Raw genomic sequence first — 24237 nt, 5'->3', positions numbered from 1 at the left:
GCCACTAATGGCTTAATCTTTGACTATCTTGGTCAAGGTCAAAATTGACAAGAACACAGAAACTCAAAATTGCAAAATCGGGGAACGATTACTTCATAATTATCGACGAGTAGCCGAACAAACACCTATATAGGTCTCGGAAACCCATTGCGAAGCAAATGATATCGATTTGAGGTTCTAAAACATGAAATAAGTTAGTTTATTTAAGGATTTGAACAGAGCGTAAAAACCCGAAAACAACAATCAAACATTATCCCGACAATCAATCAATCAAACTATGATTAAAGATCACCACGGGTCTCGGAAATCCATTCCGATTGCAGTGATATCAAAATACAATATTATAATCGGGTATTGAATCAGATAATGAAGGTTTTATAAACTTTAAAACCCCGATATCAAATTCTCATAATTAACATAGCAAATCTTTGCCATTTTTGACGAAAATCACAAAGATGTGATCGTCTCTACCTTATAAACACAATGATTTACTCAAAAGTCTGAAATTCGAAGATCGAATAATCTGAAAAATTTTGGCAGGGTAACTTTATGTGTAAGGAAGAAGAGTGAATAGTATAGGACAGTTCGTATGCACGCCGTCCTATATACACTGACCTTGCACAATTCCCAAGGTAACGAATCAGCTGATTCATTTGAAATTTGAATTAACGAATCAGTTGATTCGTTAACACGTGTCATGACGAATCAGATACAATTCGTGTCTAATTCGTTAGATTATACTTAACGAATTGAAGCCATTCGTTACAGAGTGCGGAAGCGAATAAGAATAACGAACTAGAATGTAGTTCGTTAAAATGGCTTAATTCGTTAGCCATAACTTAACGAATTATAATTAAATTAATGAATTAAATAAATCAAGAATTAAATAAATTAAAATAAATAATTAAATAATTAAGGAATTAAATAAGTATACACTTAATTTAACGAATTATTGAGATCCCATATCTCGATCATCAAATGACTTAAAAAGTTTCATGTTTTTGAAACATAACTTAAATAGACTTTAAATAATATGTAAGATGAAAAAGAAAAATATTTTTGGTATTTTGTAAAATTTAAAGAATGTATATACAAGAAAAATATCCGAACCAAGAAATAGACAATCTTTTTGTGTTTTCTATGATTTTCAAAAGCAGTACATTTTTTTGTATTTTTGTTGAGTTTGAGCAGAGAATCATATTGACCAAAATGCCCTTCCATCACAGTTTTATATTTCAGCGATAGTGTGACTGGCGTTAAGTCGGTCATTGATATTGTTGTCCACTTAAATCTTATAACAAGCCTTTAAGCATTTGTGTGATATGATTAATGGTTCAATTAGCGCACAGAATATCAAAAACTATCAGCCCCTAATCTCGGTTCAAGCTTAATTTGATTTTTGCCAAATCACCCAAACTTGACTTAAACCGTTATAGTGTTGATCAAAATTTAAAGATTTTAGAATATTTGAGCAATGCACCAAGTTTCCTTTACTGTGAGTGAGTATGCACGAGTCCATCTGTCGGCTTACATACATTGTATCCCCTGGGGTCCGTTTCTTATTAGTATTGAGACGCGCGCAAGGGAGGAACAATTGTATGACTAACAGCGGATTTTGATCAAGTCAGTAATTTGGATTGTACGAAGTACAACAGTGATCAAGTTTAATGACTTTGGGTTTGCTCTAAATGCGAATGAAATATTCGTGTTTATGAATACCCAGATGATTAAGCCGCATAAAGACTCACAGTATCCAGAATCCTAACGCTTGTTATTTGCTTTATTATATTTTTGGGTGATCAACAGCTATAAGGCTTGAGTATGACTGGTTATTACATTTCTGCCATCCTCACCTAGTCTTTTGCTAGAGACTAACACCTCTTTCAATTTGGCCTTTCTTTATGTTTATATCACTTACTTTACTCTAACAACTTGTTTAAGACCTATCAATGCACCAATGATTAAGCACTCAGTCTTTAAGGCTTATTTCTTACTGGATTTGGGGTCAAACAGTCAATGTAATATCATTTTCTCTTTTTGCTTCAAAAAACTCAAAATTTTGAGGAGCATAAAACCAAATGCATTTAATCGCCCCAGTCACTTTCAATTTATAGATTAACGGCTATCCTGTCAATCGACTCGTGGATAACAGGACCAAAACATGCAAGCACGCTCCACAAACTTAAATAACTGACTTAATTTTCAGTGAGAAAATAAAGTAGAAAACTTAACGAACACCCCAAATACTTTCTATTATCAGGTAAATGGCTATCCTGAATATTTACAAGAAATTATCAGGACCAAACATATACAAGTATATGTCCTTCAAAAAGAAGTAATTGACATAATTTTCAGCGAACGTAAGCAAAATTCTTTTTGTTTTTTCTCTTTACATATTAAAAACACGGTCTTTTTGTCTTTTTCGGATTTTTCTGTACAAACAAAAAATTCACAATCTTTTTGACTTTTGGTTTTTCAAATTTTGAAACTTTAATAAAATTTTGGAAATTTAATAGAGATATGAAAACTAAAGATATGAAAACACACTATTTTTGAAGTTTTTAAATTTTTAATGTTTTTGGATTTTATCTATACAAAAAAAGCACAATCTTTATGTATTTTCAATTTCACCCCCTAAAAACCAAGACTAAATTAAAAATTAAAGAAATACACTTAAAATAAAAATAGTTATCCTAGTTTCAGGATATCAGCAAGGGTCTTTAGGCCATTTAAACCAAGCAAAAATTTAAAACGTGTTTTTATCAAATGCCTTGGTAAATAAGTCAGCCTTTTGAAAATTTGTATGTACTTTCTCAATGTCAATTAATTTCTTTTCATAACAATCCCGTATGAAATGATATCGAATTTCGATATGTTTCGTTTTAGAATGTCGTACGGGATTTTTGTTGATGCTAATAGCAGCAGAATTATCAATCAAAATGGGTGTAGTAAGAAACTTCAAATCGTAGTCGCGAAGATGTTGTATCCACAAAACCTTGGAACAGCAACTCGAGGCTGTAACATACTCAGCTTCGGCGGTTGAAGTGGAGACCGTTGTCTGTTTCTTACACTGCCAAGAAACAAGCCCGCTTCCTATAAATTAACATCCCGCTGTGGTAGACTTGAAATTAATCTTGCATCCTCCATAGTCCGAGTCAGAATAAGCGGTAAGATCAAAGGTATCGTCTTTGGGTTACCATAACCCGGTGTCAGGATTGCCCCTGAGATATTGAAGAATACGCTTGACCGCTGCCAGGTGAGTCACTCGGGGACTAGCTTGGTACCTAGCACATAAACAAACAGCAAACATTATGTCGGGTCGAGTAGCAGTAAGATACATTAAAGAACCAATCATGGCTCGATAGAGTGTAGGATCGACAATATCCTCCAATTCATCCGGTGATAAATTGTGACCCACGGGGAGAGGAGTAGAAGGGATTTTTCCGGCATTAATCTTGAATCGGCTCAAGACATCGTTCACATATTTTGTCTGATGAATGAAAATTCCTTTTGCAGACTGATGAACCTGCAACCCCAAAAAGAAATTCATCTCTCCCATCGAACTCATCTCGAACTTGGTTTGCATTGATTTCTCGTACTCTTTACACAACGTGTCATTTGTTGACCCAAAGATTATGTCATCTACATAAATCTGGACGAGGAGAAGATCATCACCAATATTTTTATAAAACAAAGTGCAGTCAACAGTTCCTCGTTTGAAACCATTATCCGTCACATAGTCGGCGAGCGTGCCATACCAATCTCTCGGGGCTTGATGTAGACCATATAATGCCTTGTTTAAACAGTAAACACGGTCAGGATAATCAGGGTCTTCAAAACCTGGAGGTTGTAAAACAAACAATTCTTCATGAAGTTCACCATTGAGAAAAACACTTTCGACATCCATTTGATAGACCTTGATATTTTTATAAGCAGCATACGCCAGGAAGATTCGAATCGACTCTAATCTTGAAACTGGAGCATATACTTCAGTGTAATCAATACCCTCTTGCTGATGAAAACCTTGCACCACTAAACGTGCCTTGTTTCTCACTATCACCCCACGATCGTCTTTCTTACACTTATATACCCACTTAGTCGGAATCGCCTTTTTGACTCTAGCAGGTTTGTCAATAAGATCCCAAACACCCAAACGTGCGAATTGCTGTAATTCTTCTTGCATGGCTTCTACCCAAGAGGAATCTTGAAGTGCCATACGAGGAGTCGTTGGCTCAACTTGGGATAGAAAGCAAGTGAATTTAGCAAGATTTACAATTCCATACGAGTGTAAGTCAGCATAAGCACACAATACATTTTTCTCACTTGATGAAGCAACTTGATGTCATGTTTCCCACATCAAGTTCTCCAATAATATTTTCTTTCGGGTGATAATTATGAATCCTAAGAGTGGGATTCTCAGGAACATCAACAGTTTCAAATAAATTAGTGTAGTGTTCACCCAGGTCGTGAGATGAAACATCATTATCAAGTTCGATAACTTGATCAACAACTGGAGTGTCATCAAATGAAGTGGAAGCATTGTCAAAGAGAATCGGAGACTCATTATCAGGTTCGTCTGTTGGAGCCTCGATTGGAACTTCAACATCATTAGAACTTGCAAATCTTGGAATCACCAATTGTTCTTCAAAATAAGCACGTACCAGATCTTCATTTGGTTGATCAGTTGTTGGTGTAAAAGAATTGAATAAACCATCATAGTCAAATATCCAGTCGGGACCTTTCCCTTGAGAAGGAGTAGTGTACTTTTGGCAGTCCACATGGTACCATTCTTCAACACAACCAGACGTAAAGTTAAATACACGTTTCTTAGGAGAAGAATAACCCAAGAAATACCCTTCAATGGCTTTTTCATCAAACTTTCCCACATCCTTTTTCAACATCGTACAAGGACACCCAAAAGATTCCAAGTACTTTAAATTAGGTTTACGATTATTCAACAGTTCATAACTAGTCTTCTTAAGTCTCTTAACAGTTAGAACTCGATTGAGTGTATAACAGGCCGTATTCACCGCCTCATTCCAAAAATGAATAGGAAGCTTTAAATCAGCAAGCATAGTTCTAGCAGCTTCAATCAACGTTATATTCTTTTGTTCAGCAACACCGTTTTGTTGTGGTACATATGGAGCACTGTATTCTCGATGAATTCCCTTTTGCAATCAAAAGAAATCTAATACAGTATTTTTAAATTCAATACCATTGTCACTTCGAATTCTCCTCACTTTCTGTTTATATAGTGACTCGATCTTAGTGATTAAATTTTGAACGAGAACTGGTGTTTGATCTTTTGAACTCATAAACAAGACCCATGAGTATCGTGAATAATCATCAGTAACTACCAGGCAATACCAATCTCCAGAAATACTCGCACGATTCACTGGACCGAAAAGATCCATATGAAGTCGCTCAAGAGGGGTATCAATGGAATTTAATAACTTAGAAGGATGTGACTTTTTCTTTTGTTTGCTTTTTTTGCAAGCAACACAGTGATCGGATAACTTAAAATTCTTCAAAGACACACCATCAACTAGGTCATTTGCCACGAGATAGTTCATCTTACGAACATGTATGTGACCCATTCTACGATGCCATAGAATAGAATCTTTCTCGGTTGCTTTCGAGACAAAACAAGTTTCTATCGAAGTTGATACTTTAGAACTCATATTTAAGACATAAATATCATTTAATCGAGGTGATTGCATGACAACCATGTCCTCGGGAATCACATACCCTAGTTTTAAAATCAGACACTCTTTATCTGTAAATATTGTAGTGTATTGCTTGTCACAGATTTGCGACACACTCAATAAATTATGGTCCACTTTATCACAATAATTAACCTTCTCAAAAGTAATATGCCCATTCGAAACATCACCTTCCTGTGTAATCATACCCCCAGAATTCTCAGCAAACGCCACATAACCCCCTTGAATATTTCTTACATTTTTTAAGAGGTCGAGATTTCCAGTAATATGACGAGAACATCCACTATCCGTAATCCAGTTTTCACCATAAATGGTCTTGGATGTACCCTACACATAAATGAAAATGATTAGTTCAAAAAGGCAGCCCAGGCCTCAGTCTTGGGCACCTTTTGGTTTTCTTGAGAAAAGTTAAACGTAGTCGAATTCAACTGTTGTTCAGCAACTTGAGAATAAGTTATAGGTTTCTTGGACTTTCATCTTAGATACGCAGCTTGAACTACATTTGAATTTACATTTTTGCATAATGGTTCAGTTGGAATAAACTTTGGTTTTACAGAACCACGAGTTTCATTCACATGAACAACTTTTCGAGGATTCACGTTTGAGAACATAATATGAGTATCATCAACATGCGACACAGGTCGTTTCAGAATCTCCTTTATCAAAGGAACCGGTTTGGAATGTTCCTTGACAAAAGGATAAAGATTCTGATAGCTCTTCTGGCCAAAATTTCTTACTACATGACCTTGTTGACCACAAAGAAAACAGCTTCGCATGTCAACATGATGATGTTGAGAATTAGTCGGAAAATATGACACAGAAGATGGATGATGACTCACATTTTTGGTCATGCTCTTAGCAAAATCATCAGATAACTCAGATATCTTTTTAAATAAAAATACAAGTTAGAACAATTTGAAAAACTTTTCAAAGTATCTGTTCCAGTTGACTTTACAAATTGAACTTTCTTAGCCTGTTTTAAAACTTGCTTTGTTTTAGTCAATGGATCAGGTGAAGCTGATGTTTTCGCTTGAGCATACCGACGTTCAAGATCTTGAATCTTGGAAGTTTCATTTTGAAAAACACTCTCAATAAGTTCTGGTTTAATGATACTTATTGGAATATCTTTCTCAGTAAACATCGTGTCTATCCCCTTTAACTTAAATACTCTACCAGTAGATGGCTTGGAAACAGTTGGATTTATAAAACGCAATAAATCCTCATCAGAAATTTTGGGTTTTTCTGGTTTCTTGGCCCTAACTGGTTTGACATTAACATGAGCATCTTGTTTCACCTTAGTTGTGTGCGAACCATAGACATCCTCCTCAAATTCATGAGGTTCACAAAGTATGTGATTAGAACTTGAAATGTTCTTGTTCTTGTGTATGATTTCAGGTTCGTACACATCCTCAATGATAACTTTGTCAACATTTTCAAAAAAGATTTTGTTGCTTTGAACATGAGGTTTCTGAAATGAAGGTTGGGCTTTAACCGTTTCATTTTTAATTGATTTTGCCTTTTCAGAAATCACTGATTCTTTAACAATCACATCCTCTTCTTTTCTAGCAAAAGGATTTGGTTTATAATCATTATAAAAAGGTGGTGGAATTTCAACAAAACCTATTCCTTTTTTTGAATCTTTTTACTTACCAGATACTTCGATTATTTCGTTTAGCAAAAAGGAGGAATTTCTGAATTATCCCAATTTGTTCTTTAAATCAAGAACCTCATTTTCAAGCTCGGTTATCTTTGATCTATGTTTCAAGATTTCTTGAAATTTTTTATCATTGATGGTCATTTTTACCGATAACTCAGCCTTAAGATCATGATTACTTATAGTTAAAGCCTCAATTTTCTCTTTTAAATTCATTTGAGAGGTCAAGGATTGCCTATAATTATCTTTTAACGAAACAACTTCTTTTAGTAGATTATCGTTTTGAAGTTTTAAGGCATCTATCTTAGACTTATTGGTCTCACAATCAACACATGATAATTTATAAGTAGAAGTACTAACCTCATTTTGCTTATCCATGCAAGCAGATGTGGTTGAATCACCGATTTTTGCCATACAAACAAAAGTAGTTGGAAGCTTGTTTGATCCTGTTTTCACTCGTTCTAATCAATAACTAATGTTTAGATCTGATCTAGATCTATACGTTAATATTAATCATACGGATCTAACTCTTTAATACCTTAGCTCGATTGTTATTGGTATGTAGTATATATTATCAATAAGTTTAACATGAAGCTTGAGAGAGAGAGAGAGAGAATACTTTAAATCTTTTCGAATAATGTTATTTCTCTCAAAACTTCTTTTTTTTGTACAAGTGAACAGTGGTTCACTATTTATAGAAGACGATCTGGTTCGCTAACATCCCCTAGCGAACCAGCATCCCCTTTGTTAAATAAATTAACTTAACGAACCACCCCCTGATTCTTTAACATCCCTTAACGAATCAGGAGGGAATACATTATAATGTCCTAGTTCGCTAACATTCCTAGCGAACTAGACTTAACCTTAACGAACTAGTCTTAGTTCGCTAATATTCCTAGCGAACTAGACTCAAACATAACGAATTAGATAAATAAACATTAAATATTACATTTAAATATCAAATAAACATTAAGGATAATTACAAAGACTCTAGAATAAAAAACCGTGCACTAACGGACACCCCCTCGTCTTGAGCTCTTTGTCTTTAACTTATTTGAAACGCTTTGTCTGCCAATCTCTGCAACTATGAATCCCATGTTCATGGCATACACGAACAACACGTTGGAATTGCATAGCCAGGTCGTAATCTTCTTGGCGTTCAAACAAAATCTGCTTCCTGTGTAGCACGTCATTGTCTGTCTCTGATAAATTAACCAACCACATCGGATCGATTATCTTGATGAGCTCAGTCTGTAGTCCTCGACCACAAACAATAACGGCCTCGCCAGTACGATTGTCATAGTACAAACGGTTGAAAGACAGATAAATATCTTGAGGCATAGTCTTCACAGGAACCCTTTTCATTGTCTTTGGTGGCTTCACTTTCAAGACAAGTTTCTTCCAGCCGGTCCTTAGATCAATCTCATCAGTACGTTTACGTCTTGGGACCTAAAGGTCTGAATCATAGAGCCAGGAGACAATATCACCATGTACCTTAGAAACAGTCTTGAAGGTAGTCATCTGATTTGCCTCAATCCAAGCAGCAGCGGTATCCTTTCTTTCTTTATCTACATACCGAAAAGCACTGATGATCTTACCCACTTTCTGGCGTTTGAACCATCTTTCAATGTCATCATCAGTCACTTCTTTGAGTGAAGGAACCGTTCGCTGCACAATCTTCTCCAAATCATCCTCAGTCTCTTTAATTACGTCTTCATGAAATACCGGAGCACCTTGATCAACAATTGCATGTTGATACAAGTCCGAGTACTCTTCAACTGTAACATCCTCCATCTCAATCTCCTCGTTCTCATAAATAAAATCCGTATCCATAAATAACGGATCATCTTCCATTTCATTCTCATTGATCACTTCGACATCGGGCTCAGTCTCTAATGCAGTCAGCTGATCGTCATTTAGCCCAAGTAGAATCGAGATCTGCTCCCTTGTCAAAGATCTAATCACAAACTCACCGATCTGTATCTCATCTCTGTTCACCACACTTCTAACCATCCCCAATTCATCAATAAATATCACCGTGTTAGCCTCAATCATTTCTATTGGTTTGGCAGTTGTTGGATCTTGAAATGAAATTATCAGCTTGTTCGAATCATCAGCGCCACTAACATCAGCACCAGAGGATGAACCATGCGATTGTTTATGCTCACCTCCTGCATCAGGCTCACCTCCTGCATCAGACTCGTCAGGATCATCATCATCATTTTTGAGTTTCTTGAGGGCATCTTCTTTACAAGTTAATTGTAAAATTAACTCATCTTGTTCTTTTAATTTCACCCCCTGAGACTCAACAATCGCACGCAACGACTTGGTCTCCTTCTGACAGAACGAAATGTAACTCATCATTTTTCGTTGATTCTCCATGAGTCGTTCTTGATTGAGTCGGTCAGCTGCCATTTGATTGTCATATAAGTGTAACAGATTAAGCAGCATTTCCGTTTGACGCCCAGGTGACAAATTGTATACAGATGGATGAACTGGTTGAATAGGTCCCTGAGGCCGAGTGATTCTCATGAAAGAGACATCACTAGGCAGAGGCGGAGGAAAAGTAGTTGTTGGCAGAGGAGGAGGTCCCATTGTAGTGGTGGAGGAAACAGTTGACAGCACAGCAGGAGGCCTCAGTATTTCGGTCAACGCCATTTGAGGAATTAAACCGAGCCTCTCATGTGACACCATCATCGTGGTCAAAGTAAGCATCGGAGTGCTAGTAGTTAGCGGCACCGCCGAGCTTTGAGTAGTTGATTGACGAGGTGGTGGTGCACCAATAATTACACCAGCCCCAGAAGACACACGGGGCTTCTTTGGTGGCTCACCAGTAGCTACAGCCTTAGCATTTCGTTTTCTTTCTTGCTGAGCTTTCATGGTGGCAGCTAGAGCAGCATCGACTGCATCTTATTGTTCTTTCAGAGCTCGCTCACCAGCTCCATCATCACCATCACCATTGTTACCATCATCATCCCCACCATCATTGTTCCCACCTTCTCCCCCTTCACGCTCGGAATCCGAGTCATCATGGATCCAGCGCTCATTAGGAGGACATACATAATCTGGATTGATTATATGACCAATCATCCTTTTGTCCTGTGGCTTGTCCTTTCGATAAATCAACATCCGATGCACCGTTTCAGCTTTCTTATGTTCCATATCAAGAACATCGTTCACCAATGATCGATCAATCACCAAATCCGGTATCAGATCTTGAATAATTAATTGTAGAAAGCGTGGATACATCAAGAACTTCTTTGACGGTAGAGTTTGCTGAACTTGTTCTTTCAAATGATCAAAGATGAGTTCTGAATAGTTGAATGGCTTGTTCAGGATTAAAGCAACAAATGCCGATTGTAAGCCCAGTCTACATTCATCGAAACCACCGCGACGTCCACTCAAGCAATGAAGCAAGACATGCAGCAAATACTTGTAAGGTGGACACAACCCATTCTTGTTCAACATTGATCGACGAATATCACCCCCATAATTTAATCTTGTGAATAGCCCCCTAACCAGCGTCCTGTCAAATTCACTCGGGTAATCATCACTATCGTCAAATTGAAGTACCCGACGAATGACCTCAACATCAATCGTGATCGGAAGCTGATTAATTGTAGCTTGAACCCAATTACTTTCCTCAACATATACTGCCGTGTTCCAGAACTGCCTGATTATACTAAGATACACCTTAGGTTTAGCAGTGATTGCATAATGTATCTTCGAACGGCGTAAAAAATTCAACATAGCTCCGAACGTCCTTAAATCAGCCACATCATGATCGACATAAGCACAGATGTTGTGCTTCTTATCGAACGGTAATAGAATCATTTCAACTTGTTGAGCTTGTTGTGGTGGTTGTCCTTGTGGTTGTTCTTGACGAGGTTGTTCCTGTGGTTGTTCTTGTTCAGCCATGATTTACTGTATAAATAAAAAACCGTACATAAGAATAGATAACACACAGTATATCCAAAAAGATATGTGTAATTAATCTAGTTACTTGTATTAGACGATTTATAATCTTTAATTAAATTAATTTAATATTAAATTTAGTAAACTAATTAATTAGTTTAAAATATATATATATATATATATATATATATATATATTTTAATGTCATTCGTTAACAATCACACTGATTCGTTATACAAAGATAACGAATCAGGCGATTCGCTATCAAGTAAATAACTTAACGAACTAGACCTAGCGAATCACTAATTAAATTAACGAACTAACTCTAGTTCGTTATATTTTAAGCGAATCAAACTCTGATTCTTGTGACGTCTTATTCGCTAAGCTAGTTCGTGTAAAATCTTAACGAATTGGACACGAAACAGTTCCAATTCGCTAAGACTAACGAATGGTCAAAATTAAGACTTTTTCTTTGACTTCACAAATTCAAGGTCAAAATTATCAAGAACAATAATAGTCAACACCTTAACCCAGATTCAATTCGGCCATAATCATCGTTGAACTATCACGATAATCCGCTTGTTAAGCTCGGAAACACACTCGTTAATGTAGGTGAATGAGATTGAGACTCATTACCCAATTGTGTTAATCATCAAATGAACCAACAGTGAATATCAAGAACACATAACAATAATTAACCCAGCAAACAATAATCAAATATTGATTAGAGTCCACCAAGGGTATCGGAAAGTGATTCCGATCATAATTATATCAAAATCAGACAATTTAAGAACATAAATTATACACAAAAGAGTTTCAAAGGTTCAAACCCTTAAACCCCTAAAATCACATAATTCAACAGTTAATTCATTGTCATTTTTGACGAAAATGATATCGCCAAGAACATTTATAACTTAGACACTCAAATTGATCTTTGAAATGTTCAAACTTAAAGATCGAAAATATCAGACAGAATTTGAATAGTTTCTGAAAGATTAAGAAAGAAGACGAACAGTGGAATACTATTCGTTTTTCTTGTCTTATATAGCGATACACGAAACCCTAGGCACAACTTGCACGAATCAGACGATTCGTTTAACTTAAATTTAGCGAATTAGCCCATTCGCTAACTCAATTCGTTACCTTATGTTAGCGAATCACAATGTGATTCGTTAAATTAAAGATAGCGAATCAAGACATGATTCGTGTCATGATTCGTTAAATATGTATAACGAAGGGATGATTCGTTACAGAGTGCGGAAGCGAATTAGGTTAGCGAACCAGATGCTAGTTCGCTAAGGAATCACCTAGTTCGTTATCCATAAATAATTAATGGGAGTTTAGCGAATTAAACCCTTTTATTTAATATTAAATTAAATAAATAAATGAATAAATTAATGAAATAAATAAATAATTCAATTAAATCAATAAGTTAAATTATCGAGAAACCCTTATATCCCGACAACCTAATACGTTAAAATTGTTTCAGATTTCCGAAACTTAACTTAAAAATTTATTTAAGTATTTTGTATAAAGAAGACGAAAATATTTTTGGAATTTTTGTAAAATTTAAAGAATTGAAGAATGTATTTACTGAAGAAAATCCGAACTATTAAAAAATAGACAATCTTTTTGTATTTTTCAAAGATTTTATCAAAAGCAGTACATATTTTTGTAATTTTGTCGAGTTTGAGCAGAGAATCATATTGATCAAATTTCCCTTCCATCACAGTTTTATATTTCAGCGATATTATGACTGGCGATAAGTCGGTCATTGGTATTGTTGTCCACATAAATCTAATAACACACATTCAAGTATTTTTGTGATATGATTAAATAGTTCAATTAAAGCACAGAATATCAGAAGTTATCAGCCTCTAATCTTAGTTCAAGCTTAATTTGATTTTTGCCAAATCACCCCAACTTGACTTAAACCATTATATTGTTGATCAAAATTTTGATACCAATTGTAGAAATTTTGAGCAATGCATCAAGTTTCCTTTACTGTGAGTGAGTATGCACGAGTCCATCTGTTGGCTTACATACATTGTATCCCCTGGGGTCCGTTTCTTAATGGTATTAAGATGCACACAAGGGAGGAACAATTGTATGACTAACAGCGGATTTTGATCAAGTCAGTAATTTAAATTGTACGAGGTACAGCGGTGATCAAGTTTAATGACTTTGGGTTTGCTCTAGAAAGCGAGTGAAATATTCATGCATATGAATACCCAGATGGTTAAGCCGCATAAAGACTCACAGTGTCCAGAATCTTAACGCTTGTTATTTGCTTTATTCGATTTTTTGGGTGATCAACAAATATAAGGCTTGAGTATGACTGGTTATTACATTTCTGCCATCCTCACCAAGACTTTTGCTAGAGACTAACACCCCTTTCAATTTGGCGTTTCTTTATGTTTATATCACATACTTTACTCTACTGGGTTGTTTTAAGACCTACCAATGCACCAATGCAATTAAGCACGCAGTCTTTTAAGCTTACTTTTTGCTGAACTTGGGGTCAAAATAATCAATGTACTATCATTTTTTCTTTTTGCTTCAAAAACTCAAAATTTGAGGAGCATAAAAACAATATAAAGATAAATTTAATCGCCCCAGTTAACTTAATGTTAATAAATAAATGGCTAACCTTCAATTCACAAGTGAATCATAGGACCAAGACATGCAAGCATGCTTCACAAACTTAAATAACCGACGTAATTTTCAACGAGAAAATAATTTAAACATCAAAAATCTTTTTGGTTTTTCTCTGTACAAACTTTAACACACGATATTTTTGTCTTTTTCAATTTTCTTATAAACAAAATAAACTTCACAATCTTTTTGGATTTTCGGATTTTTCTGTACAAAAACATAAATCACATTCTTTTTGGTTTTTCAAATGTTTTTTTTTAAATGTTTTTGATTTTTATAAATTTTAAAGGAAAAGACAATTAAAGAACATAAATCACAATATTTTTTGAATTTTGAATTTTTTTTTAATGTTTTTGGATTTTATCAATACAAACGAAAACACATTCTTTTTGTATTTTTCACCCCCTAAAACCTAAAACATAAAAAAAATTAAGACTAAATCTATAAAGCAAATAAAAGATAATTATCCTAATTTTAGGATCTCAGCAAGGGTCTTCAATCCATTTAAACCAAGCAAAAAAGTAAAACGTGTTTTATCAAACGCTTTAGTAAATAAATCGGCTTTTTGAAAATCTGTGTGCACTTTCTCAAGATCAATTAATTTCTTTTCATAACAATCCCGTATAAAATGATATCGAATCTCGATATGTTTCGTTTTAGAATGTTGTACGGGATTCTTGGTGATACTTATAGCCGCAGAATTATCAATCAAGATGGGAGTAGTAAGAAACTTCAAACCGTAGTCGCGAAGATGTTGTTGTATCCACAAAACCTGGGAACAGCAACTCGAGACTGCAACATATTCAGCTTCGGCGGTTGAAGTAGAGACCGTGTCTGCTTCTTACACTGCCAGGAAACAAGCCGGTTTCCTAAGAATTGACATCCTGTAGTCGTTGATTTGAAGTTGATCTTGCATCCTCCATAATCTGAGTCTGAATAGGCGGTAAAATCGAAAGTATTATCTTTGGGGTACCATAACCCGATGTCAGGATTTCCCCGTAGATATTGCAAAATACGCTTGACCGCTGCCAGGTGAGTCACTCGGGGACTAGCTTGATACCTAGCACACACACAAACAGCAAACATTATGTCGGGTCGAGAAGCAGTTAAATACATTAGAGAACCAATCATAGCACGATAAAGGGTCGGATCAACGGTATTCTCCAATTCATCCGGTGATAAATTGTGACCCACTGGAAGAGGAGTTGAAGGGATTTTTCCGGCAGTTATCTTGAATCGGCTCAAGACGTCGTTCACATATTTAGTCTGATGAAGGAAGATTCCCTTATCAGACTGATGAACCTGCAGCCCTAAAAAGAAATTCATCTCTCCCATCGAGCTTATTTCGAACTTTGTTTGCATGGACTTCTTGAACTCCTTACATAAAGTGTCATTTGTAGACCCAAAAATAATATCATCAACATAAATCTGGACTAGAAGAAGATCATCACCAACAGTTTTATGAAATAAAGTGCAGTCAACAGTTTCTCGTTTGAATCCATTATCCGTCAGATGGTCGGCGAGTGTGCCATACCAAGCTCTCGGGGCTTGATGTAAACCATACAGGGCCTTGTTTAAACGGTAAACATGGTCTGGATAATCAGGATCTTCAAAACCAGGTGGTTGTTGAACAAATACTTCCTCATGTAGTTCACCAATGAGAAAAGCACTTTTAACATCCATTTGATAGACCTTGATATTCTTGTAAGCAGCATAAGCCAAGAAGATTCGAATCGACTCTAATCTAGCAACTGGAGCATATACCTCAGTATAATCAATACCCTCTTGCTGATGAAAACCTTGCACCACTAAACGTGCTTTGTTTCTGACAATCACCCCTCGATCGTCCTTTTTACATTTAAATACCCACTTAGTCGGAATAGCTTTCTTGACTCTAGCAGGCTTGTCTATTAAATCCCAAACACCCAATCGTGCAAATTGTTGTAATTCCGCTTGCATAGCTTCTACCCAAGAAGGATCTTCAAGTGCCTTACGAGCTGTCGTTGGCTCAACTTGAGATAGAAAGCAATTAAATTTAGCAATATTCACAATTCCCGAAGAGTGTAGATTAGTATAAGCACACAATACGTTATTGTCGCTTGACGAAGCAACTTGATGACGTGTACGAACGCCTACATCAAGTTCTCCAATGATATTGTCCTGTGGATGATATCCATGAATCCGAAGAGTAGGATTTTGAGGAACAACAACATTATCAAATAAATTAGTGTAATGTTCACCCAACTCGGGAGATGAAGCATTATCACTATCAAGATCAATAACTTGAATCTCAGCTTGATCATCATCGGAAGAAGTAGGAGCACAATCAATAACAATTGGAGGAACAACTTGAGATTCTTCAGTTGTAGCATCTGGTTGAACTTCAACTGCATTAGAACTTGAAGAGCTTGGAATGTTCAAGTGTTCTTCAAAGTATGCTCTAACCAGATCTTCATCGATGTGTTCAGCCGAAGGAATAAAAGAATTGAATAAACTATCGTAGTCAAACATCCAGTCTGGACCTTTCCCTTGAGGAGGAGTTGTGTACTTTTGACAGTCCACATGGTACCATTCTTCAACACAGCCAGATGTAAAATTAAATACTCTTTTCTTTGGAGACGCATATCCCAAGAAATATCCTTCGATAGCCTTTTCATCAAATTTACCCGATTCCTTTTTCAACATTGTACACGGACACCCAAATGGTTCCAGGTACTTTAAATTAGGTTTTCTGTTATTTAAGATTTCATAGCTTGTCTTCTTGAGTCGTTTTACTGTTAGAACCCGATTAAGTGTATAACAAGCTGTGTTCACTACTTCATTCCAAAATTGAATAGGAAGCTTTGACTCAGCAAGCATTGTACGTGCAGCTTCAATCAGAGTTCTATTTTTCCTTTCAGCAACACCGTTTTGTTGTGGTACATAAGGTGCACTATATTCTCGGTGAATTCCCTTTTGAATACAAAAGAAATCCAAAATAGTGTTTTTGAATTCAGTACCATTATCACTTCGGATTCTCCTCACCTTTTGTTTGTACAGTGATTCGATCTTAGTAATAAGGTTTTGTACCAAAACAGGTGTTTGATCTTTTGAACTCATAAATAACACCCATGAATATCTTGAATAATCATCTGTCACTACAAGACAATACCAGTCTCCAGAAATACTCGCACGATTCACTGGACCAAACAAATCCATATGAAGTGGTTCAAGAGGAGTATTAATGGAATTCAATAATTTAGAAGGATGTGTCTTCTTCTTCTGTTTGCCCTTCTTGCATGCAACACAGTGATCAGATAACTTAAAGTTCTTTAACGAGACACCCTCAACTAAATTATTTTCCATTAAATAATTCATCTTTCTAACATGAATGTGACCCATTCTTCGATGCCATAGAATCGAATCTTTCTCGGTTGCTTTCGAGACAAAACATGTTTCGATCGATGTTGATATCTTAGAACTCATGTTTAAGACATAAATATCATTTGATTGTGGTGATCGCATGACAACCATGTCCTCGGGAATAATAAAACCCGGTTTCAAGATAAGACACTCTTTGTCAGTAAATATTGTAGTGTACTTTTTATCACAAATCTGCGATACACTCAATAAGTTATGATCAACCTTGTCACAATAATTTACTTTTTCAATTGTAATATGACCATTTGAAACGTCACCCTCTTGTGTGATCATGCCCCCAGAATTCCCAGCAAACGCTACATAACCCCCTTGAATATTTCTTACGTTGGTCAATAGGTCGAGATTTCCGGTGATATGACGAGAACATCCGCTATCCATGATCCAGTTTTCACTAGAAATGGTCTTGGATGAACCCTACACATAAACAAGAGTGATTAGTTCAAAAAGGCAGCCCAGGCCTCTGTCTTGGGCACCTTTTGGTTTTCTCTTTGAACATTAAGTTTAACAGTTTTCAATTGTTGTTCAGCCACTTGTGAATAAGTTACTGGCTTCTTAGACTTTCGTCTTAAGTATGCTGCCTGAACAATGTTTGAATTCCTGTTTTGACATATAGGTTCAGTTGGAATGAATTTTGGTTTCACTTGACCGTGTGTCTCATTGATATGAAACACCTTCCGAGGATTCACATCAGAGAATAAAATATGAGTATCATCAGCAAACGACACTAGTCGTTTCAGAATCTCCTTAACAACTGGAATGGGCTTAGATTCGTCCTTAATAAAAGGATGAAGATTCTGATAGTTCTGTTGACTGCAATTTCTCACAACATGACCTTGTTGACCGCATAAAAAACAAGTTCGCATGTCCACATGATGATGTTTAGAAGAAATTGGAATAGATGATTGATGCTGACTCACATTTTTAGTCATGCTCTTAGCAAACTCATTAGATAATTCAGATTTCTTCTTTAAATAAAAATCTAAATTAGAACTGTTTGAAAAACTTTTTAGTGTATCTGTTCCAGTTGACTTAACAAAGTTAATCTTCTTAGCTTGTTTTAAAAATTGTTTTGCCTTAGTCAATGGATCAGACTGAACTGATGTTTTTGTTTGAGCATACACACGTTCAAGTTCTTGAATTTTGAAGTTTCATTGACAAAAACACTCTCAATTAGCTCAGGCTTAATGATACTAATTGGAATATCTTTTTCAGTGAACATTGTGTCTATTCCCTTTAACTTAAAAACTCTAGCAGCAGATGGCTTAGAATTATAAGGATTAATGAAACGCATTAGATCCGCATAAAAAATTTTTGGTTTAACTGACTTCTTTGCCTTCATAGAATTCACTTTCTTTGAATTTTCCTTTTTCTCTTGAGGTTTGTGTGAACCAAACACTGCTTCCTCAAATTCGTGAGGTTCACACAGAATATGATTAGAACTGGGGATGTTCGTATTCTTGTGTATAATCTCTGGTTCAAACACATCCTCAATAATGACCTCGTCATTGTGTTCAACAAACACCTTTTTGCTTTGAATATGAGATTTTTGAGGAGCAACTTGGGGTTTAACAATTTCAGGTTTAATCATTTTAGGTTTTTCAGAAATCACAGATTCCTTTTGAATCAAATCCTCTTCTTTTCTTGCAAAAGGATTAATTTTATAATCATTATGAAAAGGTGGTGGAATTTCAACAAAACCAATACCTTTCTTAGAATCTTTTTGTTTTCCAGAAACTTCAATAATTTCATTCAATAAAAATGAAGAATTTCGAAATTTACCCAACTTGTTCTTCAACTCAAGAACCTCATTCTCAAGCTCAGTTATCTTAGAATGATGTTTCAAGATTTCCTAAAACTTTTGGTCATTAATGGTCATTTTCACAGATAACTCGGCTTTGAGATCATGATTACTTGTCGACAATGCTTCAATCTTTTCTCGAGATTTTATTTGAGACTCAAGAGATTGTCGATAAGTGTCCTTAAGAGAAGCAATTTCTCTTATAAGATTATCATTTTGACTTTTCAAAGCTTCTAACTTAGAGTTGCTAGATTCACAGTCAACACATGATGCTTTAACAAATGAAGTATAAGAAATAGAATTACTAACCTCATTGATCTTAGCCATGCAAGCAAACATTGATTCAGAAGGCTTGTCGCAGGAGTCGTCAGAATCAGATCCAGAATCATTATCTGAAGACACCACACTACCAGTAGTATCTTGACAATCTTCATGTAACCCAAACATAGCTAAATTTGCTTGAACATCATTGCATAGTAGCCGGCTAACATTGCTTGTGTTGTTGAAGAAGATGGTTTCTTTTCAGCATCACTTCCCCGTGGTGAAGAAGCATTTTGACTTTGACCACGAGGTCCAGTGTATTCTTTTCTTGGTTTGTCACATTCCTTCGCGAAATGCCCGAATTCTTGACAATTATAACACTTCACCTTTAATTTGTCAAAACCCAACTTCTTGTTTAACGCTGGAAGATCTTTTCCAGTTCTCTGCATGAATCTTTTAACTTTACGAACAATCATGGCCGTATTCCATTTCAAATCCATGATCTCTAGATCATCCGAATCTATCTGATCATAATCCTCATCAGTTAACTCACTTGTGGCAATTTTACTACTCACCAAGTTTTCATATGAGGACATAAATGCCGTCAGAAAAGCAAAGTTTTGCTCAGCTTCCTTTATATTCACACTAGGTGGTGTAGCAAATGGATTAGTACTAGTAGAACTTCCAAAACCACCTGAATTACCAGCATAGTAGAAACAAACTTTTGGATCATTAAATATAGCAGATTCTTTTTCACTTGCGGCATGAGTAAGAAAAGCAGTGATTGGTGAGATTGTTGAACTGAGAAGCATACTTCCACCATAGAAAGCTGGATCTTGATTTTCTTTGGAAGATTTTTGACACTTAAGATCATATTCTCTAGCTTCGATCTTTTGTAGAAATTCAAGTGCTGTCAAATCTTCATTCAGAAAATAATCATTCTCTTTCAAAACCATGAGAAATGTTGAGTAGGAACTAGGAAGCACACTCTTGATAGTGTCAATTTTATCTCTTTCAGGAATTTCCATTTTCATCTTGTCCATTTCAGCAATAAGTGACTAAATCTTGTAGTCATCTCTTCAACTGTTTCTCCTTTCAATAAATTAAAGTTTCGAAATTGAAACTTGAGCATCACTTTCTTACTCTCAGTTGTGTTTCCCATGCTTCTCATCCGCAGATGTTGAAACAAAGATGCACATCTCTTAACGAATCAGTGAACAGCAATAACGAATTGGAACAGTTGTAGCGAACTGTGAACAGTTGTAGCGAACTGTGTCTTAACGAATCAAGTCTTAACGAATGAGGTGAGTGTGTTAGCGAATCAAAAGTCAACCTAGCGAGTCAACTTAACGAATCACAAATAAAGTTAACGAATCACCCAAATGGCGAAACAGATAACGAATGTGATGAAGGTTTAACGAATCACAAGTCAACTTAACGAATTGACCAAACGAATTGACCAAGTCAACTTAACGAATTGATCACACGAATTGACCAAGTCAACTTAACGAATTGATCACACAAATTGACCAAGTCAACTTAACGAATTACTAAGAAGTGCTTAGCGAATTAAGATAACGAATCAGCTACAGTTGATAACGAATCAACACTATAGCGAATTATACTATAACGAATCAGGTTGTTACAACCGTTTGTAACAAACTTGATTCCTTTCTGCCACGTGACAAAAAGTTGTTAGAGCACAAATTCCAAGACAAACACGTGTCAAACGAATCAGTTATCTAGTTTAGCAAACTAGATAACACGAATTAATTAACTTACACGAATCAGTTAGTGAACTGATTAGCGAATGGCAAGAACTGATAGCGAATCAAATTAAAGACATAGCGAATCGCTTGAAACTTTATAACGAATCGCATTCATCTTCAAATCTTCAAACATTCAAGAACAATTTTCCAGAAATATGAAGATCAAACCCAGAAACTTATCAATTCCAGATTCGTAATACTCACTCAATTCTTAACCAAACTTAACAAATAATATACCAAAATCTTTGTAATCACAACGCGAATTCAACTTAACACATCTCGTAACCGATTATCACAATACACGAACCAATTTCAATCAAAACTAATCCCCTGTTTACGGACTCAAACCGAAAACACATAAACATCACAAATCTAATCCACAATCCAATTCCACTCAATTGAACATCAATAATACTTTAACTAAACCAGATTCACTCTAATCCATCCAGATTCAATCCAAATCAACTCAAATTGATTCAAACTCAATCCAAACAAAAAATAAACACAAAAACTATAACAATAACAATCAAACCAAGCGAATTGAGCCCCGAAAGCTCTGATACCACTTGTTTGATCCCGTTTTCACTCGTTCTAATCAATAACTAATGTTTAGATCTGATCTAGATCTATACGTTAATATTAATCATACGGATCTAACTCTTTAATACCTTAGCTCGATTGTTATTGGTATGTAGTATATATTATCAATAAGTTTAACATGAAGCTTGAGAGAGAGAGAGAGAGAGAATACTTTAAATCTTTTCGAATAATGTTAGTCCTCCCAAAACTTCTTTTTTTGGGTACAAGTGAACAGTGGTTTACTATTTATAGAAGACGATCTGGTTCGCTAACATCCCCTAGCGAACCAGCATCCCCTTTGTTAAATAAATTAACTTAACGAACCACCCCCTGATTCGTTAACATCCCCTAACGAATCAGGAGGGAATACATTATAATGTCCTAGTTCGCTAACATTCCTAGCGAACTAGACTTAACCTTAACGAACTAGTCTTAGTTCGCTAATATTCCTAGCGAACTAGACTCAAACATAACGAATTAGATAAATAAACATTAAATATTACATTTAAATATCAAATAAACATTAAGGATAATTACAAAGACTCTAGATGCAAAACCGTGCATTAACAAAGCTTTTCACTTGAATCATCAGATTCAGACTCAGTATCAGCATCAGAAGATAATTCACTTCCACTTGCATCTTGAAAGTACTCAGGAAATCCAAACATTGCAAAATTTGCTTGATTGTTACCACATAGTAGCCTTTGTGACCAATCATCTCCATCTATATTGGATAACATGGCTTGAGATCCAGAAGATGATGATTTACCTCCAGAAGACTTTCCTGCATCAATACCACTCTTTCCCGATGAGTTTTGATCTTGCATTCTGGGACCGGTATACTCCTTTTAGGGTTATCACATTCTTTGGCAAAGTGACCAAACTCTTGACAATTGTAGCACTTGACCTTTACTTTATCAAACCCCAATTCTTGTTCAAAGATGGAAGATCTTTGCCCGTTCTCTGCATATACTTTTTAACTTTGCTCACTATCATCGCCATATTCCACTTTAAGTCCATCAGTTCTAAATCATCAGGATCAATCTGATCATAATCTTCATCCGTCAGATCACTCGTTGCAATCTTACTACTAACCAAATTCTCATATGAAGTCATGAAGGCAGAGAAAAATGCAAAGTTTTGTTCGGCCTCCCTCATGTTTACATTTGTTTGAGACGAGAATTGATTTGTGGGTGATGAAGATCCAGATCCTCCTGATGAACCAGAAGCGCCAGATAATCCAGTATTCCCAGCTGTGTAGAAACAGGCTCGTGGATCACTATACATGGTTGTTGCATTCTCACTTGTATTTTGTGTAAGAAATGCAGTGATAGGAGAAATGGTTGAACTTAATGGCATACTTCCACCATAAAATGCAGGATCTTGACTATCTTTTGAAGACTTTTGACATTTAAGATCGTATTCTCGTGCTTCGATCTTTTGCATAAATTCCGATGCCGTCAAATCTTCATTGTTGAAATAATTATTCTCCTTTAGAACCATCAAGAAAGTAGAGTAGGAACTCGGTAGTGCACTTTTAATGGTATCAATTTTATCAATCTCTGAAGTTTCCAATCTCATCTTATCCATCTCAGCTATCAAATGATTGAACCTTGTTGTCATCTCTTCAACAGTTTCACCCTTAAGCAGATTAAAGTTTCTGAATTGAAACTTGAGCATAACCTTTTTGCTTTCAGCGGTGTTTCCCATACTTCTCATACGGATATGTTGAAATAAAGAAGTACAAATCTTTATACTCCCTACTTGGTGAAAGATGTTTTCAGGTAAAGCCATAGTAAGAGTAGATAAGCTTTTGTCTCAATTTCTAACGCTTTCTTCTCTTCAACCGAGTATTGTGAGATAGCTTTAGGTATAAAACCAATAGTCTCATCCCCAATCATTGGAACGGTGTAAATCTCATCCAAACAGTACGAACAATCAGGGTGAACTGACCCTAGATGAGCACGGAAACGAGGTTCCCATTTAGCAAAATCGCTAAATTTCATCAAACGTGGACATTTTGAATGTGAACCGATCTCGGTGTCTAGTTGTAACATTTGTTGCATCAACATATTATGAGAAGCTAATGCATACATACCAGCCATTTTTGACAAGTTTCAAACTTTGAGGATTAAAATAGAAAATTAATTAACGAACTGTAAACAGTGTTAACGAACTGTGAACAGTTGTAACGAATCAGATGGTCAACGAATTAATTAATCTACTAACGAAGTAGATAAGCGAATCACTAAGAAAAATCTTAGCGAATTAGATGAATGTCTTAACGAATCACTAAGGTAAGGCTTAGCGAAGTATATGACGAATCAACTCTAACGAATCAGGTTGTTACAACGGTTGTAACAAACTCTCACAACTATTGCCACGTGGCAAAAGTTCTTGGAATTAAAGTTAACGTATTAAGACACGTGTCACACAAACTGAAAGACACGAATGAGAAAATAT

This window comes from Bidens hawaiensis, unplaced genomic scaffold, assembly GCF_021521415.1.
Source record: "Bidens hawaiensis isolate Kalapana, Puna unplaced genomic scaffold, B.hawaiensis_p1.1 tig00005181_1, whole genome shotgun sequence".
In the NCBI taxonomy this organism is placed as follows: Eukaryota; Viridiplantae; Streptophyta; class Magnoliopsida; order Asterales; family Asteraceae; genus Bidens; species Bidens hawaiensis.
This window is presented reverse-complemented; position numbering follows the sequence as displayed.